The sequence below is a fragment of the Rhinolophus sinicus genome, chromosome 7 (assembly GCF_057876585.1).
Source record: "Rhinolophus sinicus isolate RSI-liver-muscle chromosome 7, RSI-T2T, whole genome shotgun sequence".
Taxonomy (NCBI): Eukaryota; Metazoa; Chordata; class Mammalia; order Chiroptera; family Rhinolophidae; genus Rhinolophus; species Rhinolophus sinicus.
In genome coordinates, this window is record NC_142507.1 from 24,878,798 (window position 1) to 24,904,639 (window position 25,842).

The 25,842-nt window shown below is 37.8% G+C and overlaps 1 long non-coding RNA gene across 1 annotated transcript in view; it reads left to right on the top strand.

The window, feature by feature from the left end:
- Positions 1-585: 585 nt before the first annotated feature.
- Positions 586-25,842, top strand: part of LOC148757646 (uncharacterized) — a 219,937-nt gene continuing 194,680 nt past the window's right edge. Inside the window, exons 1-2 of the long non-coding RNA XR_016021723.1 lie at positions 586-748; positions 966-1,088. This is a non-coding gene — a long non-coding RNA (uncharacterized LOC148757646). The remainder of the gene's footprint in view (positions 749-965; positions 1,089-25,842) is intronic.

The following is a 25,842-nucleotide window of genomic DNA, read 5'->3' on the forward strand; positions in this document are numbered from 1 at the left end:
AAAATATGAATATTGGAGCCTCAGCTGGATCAAGAGAGAGAGAGAGAGTTCTATGCTAAAATCCCTTACATTTCTGTTCCAGGCATTGTAGTAGCACTCCACATGAATTATTTCACTTAGTCCACAAACCTAATGAGATAGGTACAATCACTTAGTCCACAAACCTAATGAGATTTATTTTAATCAGACCATAAAATAAAAAAGAAACTCAACCCCAAGTGGTTTAAATAACTTGCAGAAACCCAGTAATTAGGTCTGGACTCAGACCCAGGCCTGTGGACCAAACTGTATCTGGAAGAAGGCACCTCAGGGGAAGAGGATAGCCTCATGTCAGAAATTTAGGGCAACCAAGCAAAGAAACTTGGGGTGAGAAATGAAAAAACCCTAGCCCCCGCCCCTGCCACTTTCTTATACTCCCACCGTCTGTGTAGTCCATGTCCACTGTTTACAAGGGCCCCTTGTAGGACAGCAGGGGGGCAGTGCCACTCCGTGCCAGCCCCGCGGCAGCACCGGACCATTGGAGATGTGACTGTAGCTCGGGACATGAGCCCACTTGTTCGCTCACTCTCAGTGAAAAGAGTTTTGAAATGAGTTCTGAATAGACAGCGTTTTCTTTGTGCGGTTGGTAAATAACACAGAGCAAAGTTAGCAAGTTGCAGCGCTTCTGCATTCTGATTCTATGAAACCTTTTTGTAGGGAGAAAGGCAGGATGTTTTTAACAGAATGTGACCTCGCTGGAATACTAGAGGTAAGGAGAAAACAATTATTGAGATAACTGTGAATATTTTACATTTTTAATAAAGCTATGAAGAGAAAATATTTCTATCCATGACACTAAAACCAATGCCTCATAGTGTTTTGGAAGGTGCTGTTCCGTTGGTTTGACCTTTGTTTAGATTTGGTTAAAGGTCAATGGTTTCTTATGATAATTTCATGTGCACATTTTTTTTTTTTCCCTCCTTTAGAAAGTTAGAAAATTTCTGAATGGGGCAGTGTGGAGAAATCCTGAGAAACAGCATAAGAGCATTTTGGAATATGTCCCGGAAAAGATAACTTTCTACACATCTGTAGAGATCCACCAGGTAAAGGTAAGAAAAAAAAATACTGTAAAAAGAAGATTCAACTTATTTCGTTTTGTCACACTGGGTCGAACTTTGGGAGAAAAACACCTACCATTGATGCAGGGTAGAAGAGGGGGAGTTAGGAGAGTCCCCCTTCTATCCCTCACTCTTTCAGGCGTGGATGGGCAGGGGGATGCTAGTCCTGGGTCCCCTGTGGCAATTGATGGTCATCAGGAATTGTTTCTAATGACAGCTGGATAGCTATAGAAAGCATGTACATGGAGTAGGGGGGATCTGACAGATTATGACATTCGCCAGGCACTTCTCCTGCTAAAAAGTCAATGTGTTTAACACTGCAAATGTTACTTGCACAGTATGGAATTTCTTTTAGGTTTACATTTGCACTGGGACTGACTCATTTTTTATTTAGGATTCTTAAAAAATCACTTTTACGGTACTTAGATGAGAAGTACATCTGTTGCTTACATATATTAAGCATCAAATATGAAGACATGTTGAATGCTGGAACCGTTTGTTTGTCGTTGTAGGGGACCTATAACATACGCATGCTGTATGTCTCTTTACTGGAATATGGGCACCGAGGAATCCAACTTTATGATTTTTCTCTTGAGCCATAAGATTTATTTATTTATTTTTTGAATCTCCAGCTAATTTAGGTCACTGAAATGAACATTTAGAACGGGTACTTTGAATGAAGTTCAGAGGGACAAAGACTGCATTAGTTACTATGTAGTGTTTGGGATTCTGAGTTTCTTAAGCAAAGCAGAGCTAACATTTTTATTTGTTGGTAGGTTATATACACATGGCATTAGCACTATAACAAGATTGTCTTTCCAGTAGGCATATAAATCAAGCTGTTGGTGTTCAGGACTGTGTCAGTTTTATGTCTCATGATTTTGGGTAAAATAAATCAATTATATATAACTAGAGTAGAAGTTACATTGGAGTTATTTTCCAATGGGAAAGAGCTTCTGATTTTCAAACAGTTGGTGGGATACATTTGTTGCATATAACTTAGAGCCTTGATCTTTCCACTTGAGATACAATGTTGTCAAATTAACAGAAATGGTCCCTTTAGATCAATTTACATTGAATAATGCAATAGAAGTGAGTCTCCTGTAAGCCATGTTCACCCAGCTGAGATAAAAATTATGACATTCCTAATAAAACCATCCTAGATTAAATAAATTAAAAATTACATATTGTTTTCCTTACCGACTTTAAAACCAAACTTTTTAGATAAAATAGTGTCTTTGGTTTGTGATTGTTTAAGTTAATATTCTTTGGAAAAAGCATCTCCAACATGAAATAAAATTAAATGCAAAGATTCTGCACTTTTAAAAAGTTTTAACTTAATTATTTAAGCATTTAAATTAAAATACAGCTGTGTACGTCACCCCATAAGAAACAGAGCCCTTTGAGCAATGTATTTATGAATTCAGGTGGCAATGTGGGTGGGTGGAAGCCACAGCAACAGGATTGTTTCCTGAAACCATTTACAGGAGATTACCAGCAGAGGGAAGCACAGAGCAATGAACTCAGAAGAATTTGCAAATAGACTTCTAAAAATTTAAGTGAAAATATCTGTATGAAAGTTGTAAAAGGGATCCAATATGTGGTGATGGAAGGAGAACTGATTCTATGTGGTGAGCACACAATGTGATTTATAGATGATGTAATACAGAATTGTACACCTGAAATTTATGTAACTTTACTAACAATTGTCGTCACCCCAATAAACTTTAATTTAAAAAAAAAAAAGTTGTACTTTTGGACAGCATCCTCCACCAAAATCATATCTCTCTAAATAATTTTCAAAGAGTCCAAACGTGTTAATCCCTAAATGAGCCTCTAACCATGAAAGTGTTGAGGTGTGAGACAAATCTTGATTTCCTTGTAGTCCTCAGAGGTGGTAGCACTTGATTTTCCTTTTGATTTATTTTATTACAAAAGACTATGTGAATGCAAGTACCAGTGCTGTGCACAAATTTTCATTATAAAGCTTTTCAAAGTGATATTTCTTTTGAAAAATATTGAAGAAATCATAAATTCAGATTCATGGAACAATCCCTTATCAACCTCAACATTTGAAGCAAAATAGAGCTTAGAAAGTTTTCCACTAAATACACTTTCATGACGTAAAACAGTAGAACATTATTCTACTTGTTAAGTTATTTCTCTTCAAAATTACTACAATGAACATTTTGTACTCAATATTAGACATACATTTTACACTGGAAGTCTAGAAGGAAAAAGACGTATTACACTGGAACAGAATTCCAAAGAACTAAGAGGGACAATTTTCTGAAAACATGTTGTATTTTGTCATGAGGTTATTATAAAAACTCTAGTTTAATGGTCTATGCATAAATGTTTACAGAATCTAAATGTCTTTAACCTGAATTTTCTACTGTAATCTGAAAGTTAGCATTTAAGATTATCATTTTTATAGGCTAATTAGGATTATAAAACACTTTTTATCTTTTCAAAAGTTCATGAGCACATAACAAATTGGAACTACTTTTACAAGCCAAGTGTTTCTCTTATGCCATTAGCTTTCTTGGATTTACCTTCTAAATGACTTTGGCTCATATTAACTTGAGATATTTGACATATAAAGTATTGTTGTCTTCAAAGGTTTCCCAGGCAACTGCAATGATTTGTCTGGTGCCAGTCAAAAGTGCCCTTGAACTCTCAGCTCACTTCACTTCCCGATATGAGTAATGTGTGTAGCAAAAGGAAAAATACCAAAGACTTCATGTAATAGGCTAATGTGAATGGGTTGGTTAAGAGGTGGATATATTTCACAAAAGTATTCACTTGGACATTAAAACTTCAGCTAGCTGCCTGCAGGTTTGCTTTGTCAGCTCTCATTTTCATTTGGGAGGTAGGAACACAATTGATACCTGTGTTCTAGGTTTTGTTTCACTCCTCATGGCTCCTGGGCAGATTCCTGAGAGTAGTGCCCCCAAACTCTTACCCTAAATCTCCCCAGGAACTCCTTCAAGTACAGATTGCTGGCCCACCAGGGAGTGACCACCTCTGAATCTCTGAATGGGGCCTCAGAATCCCAGCTGACTCATACACACTGACCTTAGAGAATCAGTCTTAGATCTTGTTTCTGTTAACAAATCATGGAGAGTTTTGTTCTACTATGCTTATTTCCACACCCAAATGGTTCCTGAAGAGCAGAGAAGAAGGGAGAAATTGAAATCATTGTTCCTGTGGTCTGTAAAAGATTCCTCTGTTTACTGTAGAGTACATTCTTTGTTTTGTTTAAACATTTCACCTCATCTAGGCAGACAGTGCAGTTAGAATGTCATTTTGTACTTTTTTTTCCCTTTACTTTGGCTCTTGTCCTCACAACTGATTGAATAGTGACTGGATTAATTGACAAATAAGACAAAAATATAATATATAGTCTGCAAATCCCACTAGTGGAACTCTTTAAATGGGAGCAGATTGCTGTCTAAGTACAGGGCTTCAGTAGAAGTCTCCCCATGGGCTCTACATTGAACTCAAAATCTAGAGAGCTGCAACAATTAATCATCTGCTGTCTACATCTGGACATAAAATCAGAGCTTGCCCCTCCTCCCCCACTCCTAACCGTTCCTTTCTTTCTGTATTTGTTATATTTTGTTCTGTTTGATATACTCACTTAGGACAAGAGTATCCCATTGAAGTGTGTTTTTAAGTAAGCAGATTTTTAAAAATCTACTTCTAAGGGTGTATAAGAAATTTTAGTAAGGATATACATATAACTAAATAAGCATATATGTATGAAAGCATCTATCATCTATGTATCTATGTATCTATGTATCTATGTATCTATGTATCTATGTATCTATGTATCTATGTATCTATGTATCTATGTATCTATGTATCTATGTATCTATGTATCTATGTATCTATGTATCTATGTATCTATGTATCTATCTATCTATCTATCTATCTATCTATCTATCTATCTATCTATCTATCTATCTATTGCTAGTTGTTTTTAGCTACCAGCCCTTCTACTAGCTACAATTACCACTGCAATTATCACATTGAATAATCCTTGGCTTGTTAAAGTTAATGTAAATAAATATAATTTTATAGTAAGAAATGTAGTTTGTAGGGTGTGAAATGATCAATTTGAATAAATATTTGCTATTTGTTTTCATAAAAGTTTAAATCCTCAAAAGAGAACTCTGACCAAAATAGGAGTACAGCAGGATCAGTGAAACAGGTGGCATGGGTCATATCACTGGTTTTTAACTAAAAAGGATGCTGTGGAAGTTGGTGTGGACTGGCCTGCACACAGACTCTTTTACAATGTCTTAAGCTGAAATCAGCTGGAGCGTTCTTAATCAGATAGACTTATTTGCTAATTTATAATTTGTGCATTGATGATATAGTTTTGATACATAAATCACAGTTTTAAAAATTCAAACAGGTATATGACTCCTCAGATGGGGTCAGTTATTCCGGAGCCAAAGGATTTTTGTGCAAAACTAATATGTATAAAAGAGTATCAGTCTTTCACTGTACAGCTTTGTTATCATATTTGAGTAACTGAATGAATATTCTGAATTAATAAGCATAACGTTTGCATAAGCTAAAGACTAGTCTAAGCTCTGCATTCATTGATGGGAACCTTAAGTAAATGTTTCTTTTCATCAGCTTGCTCAAAAGGCATAAACAGAATTATGGTTATGAAGCAATAATATATCAACTGGTTAAAGTAGTAACTGGGTCTGGAAAAGGTAACTGAAAGTTATAGGTTGCATGCTATTCTGAGTACTTGGGAGACCCTGAAGAAACTTTTATTTTTAAATATGTATGTAATCACACTTACAAAAAAGAGTCCAAGCATTAAAGCATATCAGCAGGATTTTTGAGTTTTGTTTTTAACTAAGGCTTTGGTTAAACATGAAACATAAGTTGATGTTCATAACTTGATAGAAAACATAGGAAAGTGGTAGAAATATCAAAGGATGACTTAGTTTTAAAGTTCTTAAACTACTAAGAGAGACAGTAAGGGAAAAAATGGACTTTGCTTGGCATCTTTTCCCACAACTCTGCTTGGTATCTTCTGCGATGGTTAGTTCATGAAAACAGAATGATGAGTTTTATAGATCACAGCTTGTTTCATCTTCCTCTTTCCTTTTGCATCCCTCACATCACCTGTTCTTTATCTCTTAAATGTTAGGATGTTATAAAATCAGAGAAGAAATGCTAGCAATGTTTGTTCCATGGGCTTGCAAATGCTTTAATTCCCTTCATTTCTGCAGGGCCAATCATTCATTCTTTCCATAAATATCCGAACACTTTTATGTGTCAGGCATTGGTTTCATTTGAATGTGCTATTTCATTTAATTCTCTCAAGACCCCTTAGAGATTGTTATTATTATTTCCACTGTACTGGTGATGAAACTGAGACTTTCAGAGAAGTAAGGAAAATTTTTCAAAATCGTAAAACTAGTAAGCTCTGGAGTTGGGATTTAAAACCCAAACCATAACTTTCCTCATTACTGATTCAGAAACAGACCTCTCTAAAAGGAGGTTATGCTTTAGTACTGACATTTCAATTTTTTTTTATTTTGAAATAAAAAATTTTGGAATAATTTCAAACTCAGAAAAAGTTTTAAGTATAAAGGATTTCTGAATACCCTTCACCAAGATTTCCCAATTGTTAATATTTTACCAAATTTGTTCTTTCTCTTTCTGTATTTATATATATACACACATGTATATATTACATATTATTTTTTTCATGAAACATTTGTGATAAGATATTCTGATAAGATCTAGACATGATGCCCCCTTTCCACTAAATGTCAGAGTGTATATTCCTACACACATGCACATTATCTTACCTTTCCACAATCAAAATCATGAAATTAGCAGTGATACAATCTATAGACTTTCTTCAAATTTTGCCAGTTATCCCAATAGTGTCCCTTATAGAAAAAAAAGAAAAGCTTATCCAGGAATCCAAACCAGGATTATGTACTATATTTAAACTGTCATGAAACTTTAGTCTCTTTCAATCAGGCATATTTTCTCAGTCTTTACCTCTCCTAACCTTGACATGTTTGAAGAGTAGAGACCAGTTATTTTGTAAAATGCACCTCAGTTTGGGTTTGTCTGATGTTTCCTCGTGATTTGATTCACATTATCCATTTTTGGCAAGGACACTACAAAAGTGATACTGTGTTCTCTGTGTATTATATAAGGCCTGGGTATCGGTTTGTCTTATTACTGGTTTGTTCCCTTGAGTAAGGTGTTATTGGTCAAAGCTTTTTACAGCAGAGTCACTGTTTTTCTCTTTTAAATGTTAATACCTCATAAGGAGATATTTTAAGACTATAAGGTTCTGTTTCTTATATGATTTTTATCTCACTAATTTTAACATCTATTGATAATTCTTGCCTGTATCAGTTATTATTATGATGGTTGCCAAATGGTAGCATCATCTTTTTTGAGCTCCTTCATTGAATGGTTTACTACCTGTCTAGAGAGACACAGTATCTCTAGTATTCAGTCTCTACTCAACTGTGTAATTTTACAATTAGTCTAGGACCACACACAATACCTTACAATACTTATCTCATTAGATTTTCACCACATCTCCATTAGGTAGATACTATTATGTCACATTTTATAGATGAGGAAACTGAATAGCCAAAAAAACCCACAAAAAACAGTTGGCAGTATTTTCAGAAAGAAAATATTTAAAAAAAATAATATTTCAAATATCATTGGGGATGTTCACAGTAAGATAATATAATTAAGTTAAAAAAGTACAAAAAATAAGTAAAAAAAAAAAACACCCCAGAAGGAATCATGCAATATTGTGGCATGATTTTTGAACTTTGAACATAGAAACCAGGGAAACAGACAACATTCCACCTCATTCTAACTTTGAGCAGATGTGTTAGTGAAAGAAACCTGAAATCTTATTACCATTGCCCAACATGGGGAGAAGACTTAATGGCTATATAAACACCAAAGGAGAGGTATTGGTGATTCCTGAGAACAGAACTTCAGTGCTTTCTCTAGGCTGAAAAGAAAGAAAAAGAAAACAGAAAGATTGAAATCTACCAGAGCTCATCTTTGTCTTAACAAATACTAGATATTTAGTGGAATGGAAGACACAAGTGAAAAGAAGAGGCAATTATTTAAGTAACAGGGGGCTCAAGGGATGAAGGACCAGAAAAATCCCAGGTGAAGTCATTTTTCTTTGCTGTAAATAAGTAACTCAGCACATAAATTGACGTATTTTCCTGTCTTAATTTTCCAACAATGAAAAAAGTACTGGGGAGAAAGCCTGAAATGGGGTAAGTGAATGCCTGGAGTAGATTGTGTATCTGGTGGCTCCACTGAGCTAAGGGAACTGTGCAATGTGCCTCTACGGTGTAGACCTAACACTGATCCAGGAGTTTATTTTTGACATTCAGTATTATTTTATATTAATTTCAGGTATACAGCATAGTGGTTAGACATTTATATAACTTAAGAAGTGATTCCCCTGACTAGTCTAGTACCTACCTGGGACTATACATAATTATTACCATATTATTGACTATATTCCCTATGCTTTACTTTACATCCCCATGACTATTTTGTAACTACCAATTTGTACTTCTTAATCCCTTTAACATTTTACCCTGTCCTCAAAACCCCTCCCATCTATCACCCCGATAAATCTAGTACCCATCTGACACCATACGTAGTTATTACACAATTATTGACTATATTCCTTATGCTGTACCCTACATTCCCATGACTACTTTGTAACAACAAATTTGTACTTTTTTTTTCTTTTTTTCTTTTCTGTTTTTTAATTTATTGGGGTGACAATTGTTAGTAAAATTACATAGATTTCAGGTGTACAATTCTGTATTACATCATCTATAAATCCCATTGCGTGTACTTTTTAATCCCTTCCCCTTTTTTACCTGCCTTCCCATCTGGGAAATCAAAATGTTCTTTGTATCTATGAGGTTTTTTTCTGTTTTGTTTGCTAGTTTATTTTGTTCTTTAGATTCCACTTATCAGTGAAATCACATTGCATCTGTCTTTCTTTGTCTGACAATTCATTTAGCACGATACCCTAGAGGTCAGTCCCAGCAGCCACAGGTGGCAAAAACCCATTTCCTTCCATGGCAGAGCAATATTCCCTTGTATATATGTACCACCTCCTCTTTATCCATTCTTCCATCGACGGACACCCAGGCTGCCTCCACATCTTGACCATAGTAAACAGTGCTGCAATGAACATATGATGCACACATCCCCATGAAGCAGTGTTTTGGGTTTCTTCGGATAAATACCCTGAGGTGGTATTACTGAGTCCTCAGTCTCTTGCTACAGCCTTTGTTTTAAAGTCTATTTTGTCTGGTATAAGTATTGGTACCCCTAGTTTTTTTTTTTTTTTTAATTTCTATGTTCATGAAATATCTTTTCCCATCCCTTTACTTTCAGTCTGTGTGTGTCTTTTGATCTGAAGTGAATCTCTTGTAGACAGCATATGTAAGGGTCTTGTTTTCTTATCCACCAACAACCCTATGTTTTGATTGAAGCATTTAATTCATTTACATTTAAAGTAATTAATAGATATGTAGTTATTGCCATTTTATTCATATATTTAATATATTTTTAACTTTTCATCTTAAAGAAGACACTCTAACATTGCTTGTAATACTGGCTTGGTGGTGATGAACTCCTTTAGTTTTTCTTGTCTGGGAAGCTCTTTATCTGTCTTTCTGTTCTAAATAGTAGCTTTGCTGGATAGAGTAATCTTGGTTGTAGATCTCGTCTTTTCATCCCTTTGAATATTTCATGCCAATCCCTCTGGCCTACAAAGTTTGTGTTGAGAAATCAGCTGACAGTCTTATAGAAGCTCCCTTGTAGGTAACTAAATGCTTTTCTCTTGTTGATTTTAAGATTCTCCTTTGGTTTTTAAGCTTTGGCATTTTAATTATGATGTGCCTTGGTGTGGGCCTCTTTGGGTTCATCTTGTTTGGGACTCTATGTGCTTCTTGGGCTTGTATGTCTATTTCCTTCACCAGGTTAGGATAGTTTCCTATAATTATTTCTTTAAATAGGTTTTCAATTCCTTGCTCTCTCTCTTCTTTTGGTACCCTATGATGCAAATGTTGGTATGCTTGATGTTGTCCCAGAGGACCCTTAAACTACCCTTAGTTTTTTTTTATTCTCTTTTCTTTTTCCTGTACTGATTAGGTGTTTTCTGTTACCTTATTTTCCAAATTGCTGATTCAGTCCTCTGCTTCATCTAATCCACTGTTGATTCCCTCTAATGCATTCTTCATTTTAGTTATTGTAGTCTTCATTTCTGCATGTGTTTCATGTTTTCATGTTTTCTATCTCCATTTGTATGTTTCCTATCTCTTTGTTGAAGTTCTCCCTGAGATCATTGAGCATCCTTATAACCAGTGTTTTGAACTCTGCGTCTGGTAGATTGCTTGTCTCCATTTTGTTTAGTTCTTTTTCTGGAGCTTTGTTTTATTCTTTCATTTGGAACATGTTTCTTTGTGTCTCCATTCTGACTGCCTCCCTGTGTTTTTTTCTGTGTATGAGGTAGGGCTGCTATTCTCCTGATTTTAATAGAGTGGCCTTATGTAGTAGGTGTCCTGTGGGGCCTAGTGGTGCATTGTCTCTGGTCACCTGAGCCGGGTGCTCCAGGTGTGTCCTTTGTGTAAGTTGTGTGTGCCCTCCTGTTGTAATTGAGCCCTGGTTGCTGTTTGCATGTCAATGGGAAGGATTCACCCTCAGGCTGATTGGTTGTGAGGACTGGCCATGACTACAGTGGAGGAGTTGTTGTGCAGGGGCTGACCCTACAGAGCAGGAATGACTTTAGTAGGGCTCTGGTTCCTGCCCAGTCTGCCCTTTGGTTGTGTCGTCCTTGGAGGAAGCCAGGTGTCAGCCCCAAAGTCTCCTAGAAGGGGCACTGCCACAGGCCAAGTTCAGCCACAGCCTGTGCCCTGCCCAGGGCCACCTGGCACGAGCCACAAAGCAATCTGCAGATGGACTCCAATTGTGCTGAGCTTGGAGGTACCTTGAGAAGTCAAGATGTGAACCAAGGCTGGCTGCCACTAGTGCTGAGCTTAGAGCTGCTCAGCAAGTGGTATGGTACATGCCACGGGCAGATGCTTTTTTGGGTTTTTGAGATATATAAGGAAAGTCCGAAGCCTGAGCCAAGATGGGCTGTTTGTATGGAAAAGCCAACCAAGAAGCAGCTTGGGTGGGGGCGGGGTCTCAGGGAATAACCAGAGCTGAGTGAATGAATGGTGTTAGCCAGGTTGATGGAAACTCAGATATGGTAACCACCTACACCTGCATACTGGGAGTGGAGAGAGCCCAACAAATAAGCAATGTATTCTGGCAGCAAGTCTGTCTGGAAGAAAGCTTCCCCACTAGCCCTTGCCCTCCAGACAACTCAGTTCCTCCCAGTATATCCCTGGCACCTTTTGAGCTGCTGCCCCAGTGCTGGAGTTCAGAGGGAGTGAGTCTGTCAGTAAGCAAGTCTGTGTGTGGGATCTTTAAGAAGAATGCCTTGGATTCTAGTCTCCCTCCATCTCACTCAGCCACAGTCTACCTTTTCCACAGCCAGAAGTTATGGGGACTTCTTGCTCCACCTCTGGAACCATGGGCTGGGAAGCCCTGTGTGTTCCACCACTCAATCCTTGGGGAGTGGACCTCTGTTCCGAAGTGGATACATCCATCTATATTTTTAAGTCATATGCAAATGTAGGCCAGCCCATTCTGCATCTCTGCTCCTCCCACCAGTCTTGAGGTGGCCCCCTTCATATGTCCCCAGCTGTAGGACTGTTCAACTAAACCTCAGCAATCCTCATTGATGGCTTTCCATAGCTTAGTTGTCATCCTGATGTGGCCATGAGAGGAGGCAAGCAAAGCATCTACCCACTCCACTGTCTTGACTGGAAATTATCCAGGATTTTTAAATGCAGAATCTTAGTCTACCAGCCCACATATACCAAAAACCTAGGGGTTTTGGGGGACAACTCTTTCCAACCTCTTCCTAATGCTGTTGAGTCAAAAGTACTAGAATGGGAAATAGCCATCTATCAAACCTAAGCACTGAGGAATAGATAAACAGATGTCAGAGATGGTGGGACATATGGTAATTAAAGGAGAATTTATCCAAGAAATCTTAAAAAGAGAAAAAAATCTTGAAAAATACTGTTCAGTTAAATAAGTATACAATGAAAGGAAATGCTGTGATGACCAAGCAAAGTATTACAAAAACGAGAACAGGAAGAAAAGGGAAGAGGAATAAAGTAGAGTTTAATGTGTAGAAGATGTTATGGTTCTGAAATGCATTCTGGAGGATTTTTGGGCAGCGATGATGGGTTGTACACATACATCTACTTTTAATTCCTTTCAAATCCCCACAGAAATAATAAAGGTAATTTTAAAAAATTCACAAGTTAGGATATAGGATGAATGAGAGGTAAATGATGTAATAGGCTCCCCCACAATCTAAATTTTAATCCAATAGGTGAAAATTTGAGAGCTAATCTAATATATAGGGCAAAATCCCCCAAAGCCTCAGAAGTTGGGAGTACTTGGGCATTTTAGAGGTGGAGAGAGAAGGAAGGCTGCTAAAATAAGGAGACTTGATTGCGAGTCCATATAAATGGAGTTAGATGTGCAGTATTCATTTCCTCCTTCCCTTTGTGCAGCCTGGAGACTCACCCATCACTGAGGAAGAGGACACAGGTTTATTTTTTTGGAGTTGGTAATAAAAGAGCATCTATCTACTGAAGGGCCAAAATCACATCTGAGTTTATATGCACTGAAATCAAGTAAATATTTGCATTCTGGAGACCTAGCCTCCTATTGCCACTGTCTTCCCTCACTAAGCCTGTATAATACTTGCATCCAAAACTTTAACATTCAGAAAAATATTAGAAACATTTTCCATGGGACTTGGACCAGCCGGAGAAGAAAGATTCTGAAGATTCTGACAATGGAAGACAAGCTGCCTGTGCAGCTCACAGTCAAAAATCTCCACTCTTATACTAAGGACCCCAGTCAGCCCTCTAATCCCTCACTCTTAAATATCCACAGCTAACCAAGGAGGACCAGATAGAGGAGGGAGGCCTCTAAGCAAAACTAGCAAATGGAGCACGCAAATTGGGAGAAAATAAAAATAAAAAGAGGAAGGCTTTAAAAATAGACGATTATTAATATTTCCAAAGAGATACAATCATGAAACAAGACATTTGGAGAACAAAATAATTCTTGGAAATAAAAACAAAATAATAGAAAAATAAACTCTCACATGAGGGGAAGTGAGACGGGGGAAGCTGGAGTGAAATATTATGGTCTTAATCAATTGGTCTTAAAGTATCTTATTTTTTTCAGATTTTACAAAGCATTTAACCATGGGAGCACATCATCAGGACTTTTCCCAGGGTTTTGGAGCAGCCTTTATAAGTGAGGAGCCTTGAAGCTTAAGCTTCAAAGCTTTTAGTAAATCCACCTCTGGTAGTAATTCATGATCACAACTAACACTAATTTGTGCGATGTACTCCTGTAAGCATTTTATCTCTATGAACTTGTAACCCTCACAACTCTGTGTGGTAGCTACTGTTTTTGACCAAATTTTACATACAAATTTGTATGTAAACAGAGCACAAATTAGTGGGAATTATGGTAATATTACCGTGGAGGATGGGAGTGGGATTGTGCGTGTGCTGGGTGTAAGAGGAGGAAGAACTAAATCTTAAAGCCAAAATGGAATTTCCTAAAATCAACTCAAGCATATTACTTGAAAATATGGAATTAAAGAAAAAACAGTTAACTAGAGGTTCGAAAAGTGGTAGCATCTAAGGAAGGAAAAGAGTGGATACAAACCATTTAAAAAATATGAAACCCTTTCTGACTTTCTAGATTATGTATATATGTAATTTTGATATAAAGATAATTTAAAAATTTTGAACAAAATAAACTCAAATAGGTGAAACAAGATACTAATCAAGTTGATTAAGAAATAAACATAATTAATGTAACGGAAATGGGGTATGATGTTAAAAAAACAAATTGAAGACCTAAAAATACCACTAAAGAACTGATAAATGCATTAGAATAATCAGGAAGCAGAATAGCAATTCATTTGAAAACCAAATCAGTGACAGAGGAGGTATTTGAAACAACTCCTTTGAATGCAAAGGAAAAAGGAAGATGGAAACAATTAGCCAAATAAAATAAAAATGGAGAGCAGGCAATGCTGATGCAAAATGGGAAAAATGTTATCCAAAAAATCAAGTAGAAGAAAACATTTCTGCAACAGAGAGGACTAATATAAACGTAAAATAAAATTATGCTGGCATCACACTTCATAGTGTGATTCAAGGAAAAGCAGATGAAGAAAGTTTTAAGGAAAAATAGAACTCAAGAATTTAAATACCTAGACAAGTTGTTGTTAACACAATACATATAACAAGTAAACATTTTTAAAGTTTCACGAAATAGGTTCATGAAGAAACTATTTAATGATAAAGGTCAGCCATTCAAGCTGGTGTGAAGGGACTAGAGGTGAGCTTACCATCCCTTTAAAGACAGAACGAAGATGAACCCACTGTGAAACTGTGTTTACAGAATGAAATAAAAATGCTTCAAACTTGGGTCAACGTAATATTGTTAATAAAAATGGAGAGTTTAGAGGAGAAAACATGGGAGGAAAGGTAAGGGAGAGATTTCTTCATTGTTCATGATAAAGTAATAATAAATCCTGTTCAAAACTGAATCCCCAAATTAGATATTTTGGTTAGAGAGGGCTTCCAGTGTTGTGGAGAATACTGTCACTCCAGGCACACTCACACTCAAGGATAGGTTTCGCTAATAGCTAGGCAGTGCTGAAATTACCACTGAACTCTTAACATGGTTTTCTGTGATTGAATCTCAAACAACATGTCAGTCTCTTCCCTCCCTTAGGATGGTTTCTTTTCATGGACCATACAGTCTCTCTAATTGTAATTTTTTTGGCCTGTTTGTACTGTGGAACAGTCACATTCATCAAATGGTCCTACTATGCCTGTGCCACGTCCAATTCATCTCATAAGATTCTGAGCTCTTCCATAGATATTTTCATGGCTCCATTGCTCCCTCACTTCCTGACTGGAATGTTACCTTTATTATCCTGTGAAACTGAAAAGCTCCATCCCCACTTTCACCAGCTCTCCCCACTCACTACTGTCTTCTTTCCCTGCTTTCCAAAGCATTTATCATTCTTTAATATGATATATATGTTTTCTCCTCCTCTTTGTTTATTTGCTCAATAAGTTTGTGTCTTCTCTGATGGTTGCTCTGGCCCAGCCCTTAGAACATACTTGGCACATACTAGCTGTTTACTGAATCACTGTTGAATGAAAGTATAGGGAGATGGTTGTGGTGGTTCTCACACATCAGAAGAAATCAGTCCTACTCTGCCCCAGCCAGAACACTCTGTGACATCCATAGTTAGAAATGCTCTGATGGAATTTTCAAATGAAAGACTTTCCCAGTGACTCACTTTACAGAGTTTCCGGCCCCCTTGCCATATGTTTTAGGAAATGTTCTCTCTATGCTCATCCACTCTTGCTTCATGAATCACTGCCTCTGCTGTATTTTCTGGAGTTTCTATTCCCTTCAGTTGATCAGCATATGAATTTTCCAAAGCCAATGGTTTATACTAAGCACATAGGATTGGTTTTGGGAAAACATAACATTGTCATTACGCTTAATATGTGCTCTCTAGGCTCTTTGTTTAAGGGTCTTTTTTTTTTTCCTAGTTGTAGGGGGGAGAAAACATGCAGAAAAGGCATACAGTGAAGAGTACTGACAGTATAGCAAGTGCTGGTTGCCCTCAGTGTTCCTTTTGTGACAAGAATAACATTATTAAATGTAAAATCAGTTTTCTGACTTCCCATCCCCCACCATTTGAAGGAGGTGGGCCTTAGAGGATTATCTTTTTGTTCTTACAGAGCTGGATGGGCATAGGAATTCAATTTTTAAAAATCTGAGTAATGAAGAAGTAAAAGGAAAAAGAAGGTTGAAGAGGAAACCAGGACTCTGAAAAGAGCCAGCTCAGGCTGGAGTGTGAAAAGAATGGGTGAGGAAGTTGGAGAAGTTCTCATGAGATGTGAGATCTGTGAAGAGACATGACGAAAGAAGATTTTGAAGACATTTTTCTGTATGTTTTGAGGCTTACTGTCTACCTCATTTCTTCCAATTTACATTGTGAAATTTTTCTAGCATTTATTTATTTAATTTTAAATTTTTAAGAAGATTGGAGTAGGGAAGGCCAACTTATGGCAAAAGCCCAAACTTAAATACACACAAAAGGACAAATTTATAGGTAAAATTGACAGAAATTACTCAGGGAATGGCTTCGGGATAAGTAAGAGAAGATGACCAAGGTGACGCTGATGTTGCTAGCTAGACAATGATGCTCTTTGCTGAGATGGGGAGAGGAAAGTGGTGGCTCTGGGACATTATAGTAGATAGAGAACACACCAGGCATTAATGAATGTTGTGAAGATTTGTGAGTCGAAAAATATGATGGTTATTACATTTAGATTATTTTGGCAGCAGCCTATAACCTCTGTTTCGGAGTGAGGAGAGACAAAACTACACATGTATGTAGGTGTGGGATGTGCATTAGACGAGAAGTATTATTAATAGTTTTATGATTTTTTTCATTTCTCTTAAAAATGAAAAATTAGTGCCCTCTTCGGTGTGGTTTTGTTTTGTCTTGGAGTACCTGATTTTTCTAGAGGAACACATGTGCACTTTCACATGGTAAGTCAGTAGAAAATAGGATTTACAAATTGAAATGTATTTCGAGGCAACTTGTTCAGGACTGTGATGCTGCCTCACAAGACTTGCCTCCTGTCTACATTTCTCCTGTCACAGACTCTGAAAGGTTTCTGTCACAGCTCTAGGCAGCACTGGCCATGTTTTCCAAAAACAACAGAGAAGGGTACATTATTCTTCACATTTGCCAGTGCTGAGTCGATTAAATCAATTTTAATAAATGTCTGAGTTGCACGGAGAGCTGGCCTTGGGAGTGAACAGAAAGTAGAGTTTCAGGGCTGTAGAGAGGGCCTATTTCCTGCTCAGAACTTTGCTCACTCAAAGTCTATTTCACATCAGATTTGTGTCTGTCATATTAAGGCCATTATTTCCACATTAGAATTGTTTCTTCTCTATTAAGGCTATATCCTATCTCTTCTTAAACTCTGAGAGGGCATCTCTCTTGCAAACCTACTGCCACATGCTCTACTTTTCTAGCAGAGTGAACCCCTCATTCCCAACAGCACCTTTTACTCATCCTCACCTCCACCATTACCCTCATCACCATCTGTACCACTATCACCACCCACTTCACCACCTCCACTGCCACCCACTTCACCACCTATTACCATCACAACTACCCACTTCACCACCATCACCACCTACTTTACCTCCTCCACCACTACTACCACCCACTTCACTTCCTTCACCACCACCCACTTTACCACCTTCATCACTGCCACCACCCACTTTGCCACCATATTACCACCATCATTACCACTACAACTATGCTTACCACTACATACACTTCACCACCTCCCTCACTACCTCCACAACCACCACCACTACAACTCCATAGGCATTGGCAGCTATTCATTGCAACTATTCCTTGCTAGGTACTGTGCTAAGTTCTTCACATACATGTTCCTCAATCCTAACATAAGCCCTCTGAGATATTCTTAAAAAGTATGTGTTCTTAATTCAACTGCACCCTCAACACCAAGCACAGAGCTTGGCTCATATACGATCCTCAATAAATTTATGTTGGGTGAATTTTAATTTTGCAGATGAGGCAATCAAGGCTCAGAGAGGATAATTAATTTTCTGAGTTCAAACATCTAGTGTTTGGTGTATCCAGAATTCAAAACAATATGTAATCTCTTGCCTTCCTACTGCTACCTAAACCCTCCAAATTCCATACATTTGCCCCTATCTTCCCTCCATTGGAGTGCTCTTCCTCCTCTTCTCTGCCAATCAAAATTCTTCCCAATCCTTTCCATTCTTCAAGCTATATTTCACATTCTATGTCTTCCCCAGGGTTTTTCAAAACAATTTGGAACTAACTCTTTTCCTCCATAGTTTCATGGCTATTTTGTCCCCTTCTGTTAGATCACTAGAAATGTCTGTACTTTGCTTACCAGTATCTGTGTTTGTATCACTCACTGGCATGTCAGCAATATAGACAATGGTTGTTTTACAGCTCTTTCAACCTCTCACCTCTTGTATAGCACAGTGATTTGCATTCTAGGTGTTAAAGAAACATTTGTGAAATCAGGAGCATGAGAGAAGGCTTGGAGAGAGGGTTTTGGCCAGAAGAGGGGGTCCTGACACCTGCTGGGAGAGAAAGGAAGCAGTATGGGCCAGCTGGCCATGGAGGGCACCAAAGACAAACTTTGCATAGTTGACAATAGGCTAAAGGCTGGTCCTGGGTACACACAACATCTTTTATAAATAAAACTGTTTTATTCATGGGGAATCAGAGAGAGGAAGAAACAACAGGTGCTAAAGATGAATAGATTGTTTTTAGCCCATTTATTGATTGGAAACCAATCCTAGATTTTGCTTTTTCCTGTTCTATCAAGTGGCCGCTACCCGAGTGTAATTTTTACTTTTTAGTACCGTCTGCACCTGTGGCCTTTGGACCCAATGTTTATGACAGATGGGCCAGGCTGTGCTTGCACCATTTAGTGGGTAACTTTCCTTCTGTAAGCAGTCTATGACACTGTTGTCTGTGGCTTGGGCCCAGTGTGCATGTGTGTTGGGAAAGACCCATGTCTGCATCCATTGTTCAGCTGCTGTCCTTGGAGGCTAGCATTCCCAAGTTGGGTTCACTTATTGCCCATCATTTCTTTTTCTTGCCAAGTCATTGTCCCTCAAAATGTAGTGCTCAATGGCAAGCAAATCAATGGGGATTATGATATTTACTTCCAATGTCAGAATCAGATGTGTTTCTACTACTTTTTTCAATTTCTCTCTTTATATTTTTTAAGATATTTTCTGATTATTTTTTGTTCTTCCCTTTAATGATGGTCTAAATACACCTGGTACACTGACATATGGGAGGGGAGCTTTCTTTCTTGTCTTGAAAGAGAGAGTGATGTACGTGTAAATAGTGCACTTTGGACTTTCTTAGGCAGACTCACCTGCTGGCTTCTTTGCTTTTCCTCCTAACAGATTGATAAGTCAGATTTTAGACCAGCACAAAGTAAATATTTGCCTAATGGACAAAGAGAGAGCAATGAATGGAGGCATCTCACCTTGAAGGTGTGTCAGCCTGGAGAAATAGATTTAATGTCTGAGTCTAAACAGCACTTACCTTCTTTCTTTTTTTCTTTTTTTTTTTTTTTTTTACGCAGTATAAAATGAGTTGACTTTATTATCAATTCACTTCTTTTTTTTTTTTTTAATTAAATTTATTGGGGTGACAATTGTTAGTAAAAATTACATAGATTTCAGGTGTACAGTTCTGTATTACATCATCTATAAATACCATTGTGTGTTCATCACCCAGAGTCAGTTCTCCTTCCATCACCATATATTCAATCCACCTTACCCTCATCTCCCACCCACTACCCCCCGCCCCCTTTAACCTCTGGCAACCACTAAACTATTGTCTGTGTCTATGAGTTTCTGTTTCTCATTTGTTTGTCTTGTTCTTTTGTTGTTTTGGGTTTATATACCAATATCAGTGAAATCACATGGTTCTCTGCTTTTTCTGTCTGACTTGTTTCGCTCAGCATTACTCTCTCAAGATCCATCCATGTTGTCACAAATGTTCCTATATCATCTTTTCTTACTGCCGAATAGTATTCCATTGTGTATATATACCACAACTTCTTTATCCATTCATCTTTCAAAGGACATTTTGGTTGTTTCCATGTCTTGGCCACCGTAAACTAAGCTGCAATGAACATTGGAGCACACGTGTCTTTATCTCTAAATGTTTTCAGATTTTTTTGGGTAGATACCCAGGAGAGGGATTGCTGGGTCTTATGGCAATTCTATTCGTAATTCTTTGAGGAAACTCCACACTGCCTTCCATAATGGCTGCACCAGTCTGCATTCCCACCAACAGTGTATGAGGGTTCCTTTTTCTCCACAGCCTCTCCAACATTTGTTACTATTTGTCTTGTTGATGATAGCCATTCTGACTGGGGTGAGGTGATATCTCATTGTGGTTTTGATTTGCATTTCTCTGATGATTAGTGATGTTGAGCATTTTTTCATATGTCTATTTACCATTTGTATGTCCTCTTTGGAGTAATGTCTCTTCAAGTCCTCTGCCCATTTTTCAATTGGGTTGTTTGTTTTTTTGTTGTTGAGTTGCATAAGTTCCTTGTATATTCTGGATACTAGCCCCTTATCGGAGGTAATGTTTGCAAAAATCTTCTCCCATTCAGTTGGTGGCCTCTTTATTTTGTCAATGGTTTCTTTTGCTGTGCAGAAGCTTTTGTTTCATATAGTCCCATTCGTTTATTTTAGCTTTTACTTCCATTGCCTTTGGAGTCAAGTTCATAAAATACTCTTTGAACCCAAGGTCCATAAGTTTAGTACCTATGTTTTCTTCTATGCAGTTTATTGTGTCAGGTCTTATGCTTAAGTCTTTGATCCATTTTGAATTAACTTTGGTACATGGTGACAAATAGCAGTCCAGTTTCATTCTTTTGCACATAGCTTTTCAATTCTGGCAGCACCATTTATTGAAGAGGCTGTCTTTGCTCCATTGTATGTTTTTAGCTTCTTTGTCAAAAATTATCTGTCCATATTTATGTGGTTTTATTTCTGGGTTCTCAATTCTATTCCATTGGTCTATGTGTCTGTTTTTCTGCCAATACCATGCTGTTTTGATTATTGTAGCCCTGTAGTACAAGCCAAAGTCAGGAAGTGTGATACCTCCATTATTGTTTTTTTTTCTTAAGATTGCTTTGGCTATTCGGGGTCTTTTGTGGTTCCAAACAAATCTGATGATTTTTTGTTCTATTTCTTTAAAATATGCCATTGGGATTTTGATGGGGATTGCATTGAATCTGTATATTGCTTTGGGTAATATGGCCATTTTAACTATGTTGATTCTTCCAATCAATGAGCACGGAATGTCTTTCCATTTCTTTGTGTCTTCTTCAATTTCTTTCAAAAATGTCTTATAGTTTTCAGCATATAGGTCTTTCAGATCCTTGGTTAAGTTTATTCCTAGGTATTTTATTCTTTTTGCTGCAATTGCAAAAGGAATTGTTTTTTGTATTTCTTTTTCTGAGATTTCATTGTTAGTATATAGGAAGGCAATGGACTTTTGTGCGTTGATTTTGTAGCCGGCAACTTTACTGTATTCGTTGATTGTTTCTAATAGCTTTTTGGTGGAGTCTTTAGGGTTTTCTATATATAGCATCATGTCATCTGCAAAGAGTGATAATTTAACTTCTTCATTCCCAATTTGGATGCCTTTTATTTCTTTCTCTTGCCTGATTGCTCTGGCAAGCACTTCCAACACTATGTTGAAAAGCAGAGGTGATAGGGGACATCACTGTCGTGTTCCTGAACGTAGAGCAAAGGGCTTCAGTTTTTCTCCATTAATTATGAGATTTGCAGAGGGCTTGTCATATATGGCCTTTATTATGTTAAGGTATTTTCCTTCTATACCCATTTTATTAAGTGTTTTAATCATAAATGGATGTTGTATCTTGTCAAATGCTTTTTCTGCATCAATTGATATAATCATATGATTTTTGTCCTTTATTTTGTTTATGTGATGTATCACATTGATGGATTTACGGATGTTGAACCATCCTTGTGCCCCGGGGATGAACCCCATTTGGTCGTGATGAATAATCTTTTTAATGCATTGTTGTATTCGATTTGCTAGAATTTTATTTAGGATTTTTGCATCGGTATTCATCAGAGATATTCGTCTGTAGTTTTCTTTTTTTGTGCTGTCCTTACCAGGTTTTGGTATCAGGGTGATGTTGGCCTCATAGAATGAGTTAGGGAGTACTGTTTCTTCTTCAATTTTTTGGAAGAGTTTGTGCAGGATTGGTATTAGATCCTCTTTGAAGGTTTGGTAGAATTCACTAGTGAAGCCATCTGGTCCCGGACTTTTGCTTTTGGGAAGGTTTTGGATGACTGATTCAATTTCGTTACTGGTGATCGGTCTGTTTAGATTTTCCAGTTCTTCATGGTCAGCCTTGGAAGGCTATATGTTTCTAAGAACTTGTCCATTTCTTCTAGGTTGTTGAATTTGGTGGCATATAGTCCTTCATAGTATTCTTGGATGATCCTTTGTATTTCTGTGTTGTCCGTGATAACTTCCCCTTTTACGTTTCTGATTTTGTTAATCAGTGTCTTCTCTCTTTTTATCTTAGTAAGTGTAGCCAAGGGTTTGTCAATTTTGTTAATCTTTTCAAAGAACCAGCTCTTTGTCACATTAATTTTTTCTATTGTCTTTTTCTTCTCTATTTCATTTAGTTCTGCTCTAATTTTTGTTATTTCCTTTCTTCTGCTGACCTTGGGTTTTATTTGTTCTTCTTTTTCTAGTTCTTTAAGGTGTAACATGAGGTTATTTATTTGGGATTTTTCTTGTTTCTTGAGATAGGCCTGTAATGAGATAAATTTCCCTCTTAAAACTGCTTTCTCTGCATCCCAAAAGTTTTGGTAGGATGTATTTTCATTGTCATTTGTTTCTATGTATCTTTTGATCTCTCCTCTAACTTCTTCTTTGACCCAGTCCTTCTTTAAAAGTATATTGTTTAATCTCCATGTATTTGTGTTTTTTCCCCGCTTTCTTTTTACAGTTGATATCCAATTTCAAAGCCTTGTGATCAGAGAATATGCATGGTATTATTTCAATCTTCTTAAATTTGTTGAGACTGATTTTATGTCCCAATATATGGTCTATCCTTGAGAATGTTCCATGTACACTAGAAAAGAATGTGTAGTCTGATGTTTTAGGATGAAGTGCTCTATAAATTTCAATTATGTCCATTTCATCTAATGTGTCATTTAGGGCTACTATTTCATTATTTATTTTCTGTTTGGATGATCTATCCATAGCTGTCAATGGTGTATTTAAGGCCCCTAGTATAATTGTGTTTTGGTCAATTTCTCCCTTTAGTTGTGTTAGTAGTTGCTTGGTGTATTTCGGTGCTCCCTGATTGGGGGCATAAATATTGATGACTGTTATGTCTTCTTGTTGTACAGTCCCCTTCACCATTATGAAATGTCCATCTTTGTCTCTTGTTATCTTTTTCACCTTGAAGTCTGTTTCATCTGATATCATTATGGCTACACCTGATTTTCTGTGGGTACCATTTGCTTGGAGTGTCAATTTCCACCTTTTCACTTTGAGTCTATGCTTGTCCTTGTAGCTGAGATGTGTCTCTTGGAGACAGCATATGGTTGGGTTTAGTTTTTTGATCCAATCTGCTACTCTGTGCCTTTTTATTGGTGAGTTCAGTCCATTTACATTTAGGGAGATTATTGATATATGAGGATTTCCTGTCATTCTATCTTTAGTTTTCTGGTAAGGCTGTGTCTCCCTTGTTTCTTTGCCTTTTTGTTGTTGTCTGTTATTTCTGTGTGGTGGTATTCTATGATGTTTCCCTCTGTTTCTTCTTTTATTTCAGTATATATTTCAGTCCTGGATTTTTTTTGAGTGGTTACCCTTAAGTTTATGTAAAAGAAAGTTTGATAATTAGAGTATTCCATTTTCTTCAGCACGCTTACTTTCTCCATTCCCATATTCCGGTTCAGGCCTTTACTCTCCCCCTTTTTGAGTTTTGGTTGCCACAAATTGTCCCTGTTGATGGTAGTCAAATAGCCTCCTTTAGTATTTCTTGTAGTCAGGTCGTGTATTAGAAAATTCCCTCAGCTTCTGTATGTCTGGAAAGGTCTTTATTCCTCCTTCATATCTAAAGGATGTCTTTGCTGTATATATTATTCTTCGCTCATGATTTCTCTTTTTCAATAGTTTGAATATTTGGTTCCACTCCCTCCTGGCTTGTAGAGTTTCTGCTGAAAAATCTGATGATAATCTAATGGGCTTTCCTTTGTAAGTTACCGTCTTCTTTTCCCTGGCTGCCTTGAGGATTCTTTCTTTGTCATTGATTTTAGACAGCTTCAATACAATGTGCCTTGGAGAAGGCCTGTTGGGATTGAGGTAACTAGGTGTTCTATTTGCTTCTTGGATTCGAGGGTCCAGTTTGTCCACAAATTTGGGAAGTTCTCATCGACAATTTGTTTGAATATTTTCTCTGTTCCCTTCTCTCTTTCTTCTCCTTCTGGTATGCCCATTATTCTTATATTGCTCTTTCTGATGGAGTCAGAAAGTTCTTGTAGAGTTCTTTCATTTCTTTTAAGTCTCAAGTCTCTTTCTTCTTCTATCTGTGTCATTTCCAGGTTTTTATCTTTGATGTCACTGATTCTTTCCTCCATCTGGTCAACTCTACTACCTAAGCTGGTTATTTCATTCTTAATTTCTTCTATTGAGTTCTTAATCTCCAGAAATTCTATTTGGTTCTTTTTTAAAATTTCAATCTCTTTCGTAAAATGCTCATGCTGTTCTTTGATTGAGTTTCTGAGTTCATTTAACTGCCTATCTGTGTTTTCTTGTATCTCGTTGAGTTTTTTCAGAACTGCAATCTTGAATTCTCTGTCATTTAGGTCACATATTTCTGTATCTTTAAGTGCCGTCTCTGGAGATTTTTCACTTTCTTTCTGAGCTATCTTGTTGCCTTGGTTATTCATGGCGATTACTGATTTACTATTTCTCTTCCTAGACATCTACAGGAGTGACTTCTGCAACAGGTTGATAAAAAACGGTCTTTCTTTTTTTTTGTCAGTACTTGTTGGTAGAATGTTTTATTATTTCTCCAACTGCAACTTATTTTTCTTCTCCCACACGGTAGTGCTATGTTTTTTCTGCACTATTCCAACTTCTCACACAATGGGGGGATTCCCTGGGAGACGGGCTTCTCCTCTGTTAATAGTTCGTGTAGGTCACAGGGCGCAGTGTCCCGGTGGGTATGTGGAGAGCTTTTGATGTTCCAAAGCTCTTCCATCTCCTGATTCAGAGCCGGTATGTTTCAGCAGTTCTGTTTAATCCTGCAGGGATCCGCCCAGATAGGTGGGGTCAGGGGCGGGGTGAGTTGTGAGAGGTGGCCCAGAGCAATGGCGGCGACCACCACCACAGCCGGTCCTGCTTCCACAGCTCTCTCCCCTTTGCTGGAACTAGTTGGGCTGTGAATTTGTGTCTGCGTCCACAGTTCTCAAAAGAGCAAATTTTCTGTTGTTTTGATCTGACACTGCTACTGTTTCGCTTCTAGCACCGGGCAGGTGGGGGCGGGGCGAGCTCTGGGAGGGGAGGGAGGGGGCGGCTAGTCTCAGTGCCTAAGGCTCCATTCTCTGCTCGGCAGTGCGGGCTTAAACCACCGTTTTCAGCCTTTTTCCCTCAGTCTTTACTCCGAGGTCTCTGCCGTGAGCGTTGGGTTCAGCCGTGTTATATGCTGTCCCCTCAGCCCTGTGGAGCCCTGGCGGAGCCCTAGCATTCTGAGTTCTTCCCTCACTCACAGCTGCGGTCGTTCCGGGAAGCAGCGAGCTCCGCGCACTGAGCTAGGTCTGCATCCTGCGCCCCTGCGGCTCCGTCTCCTCGCACTTCTCCCTTTCCTCCTCCCTCCACACG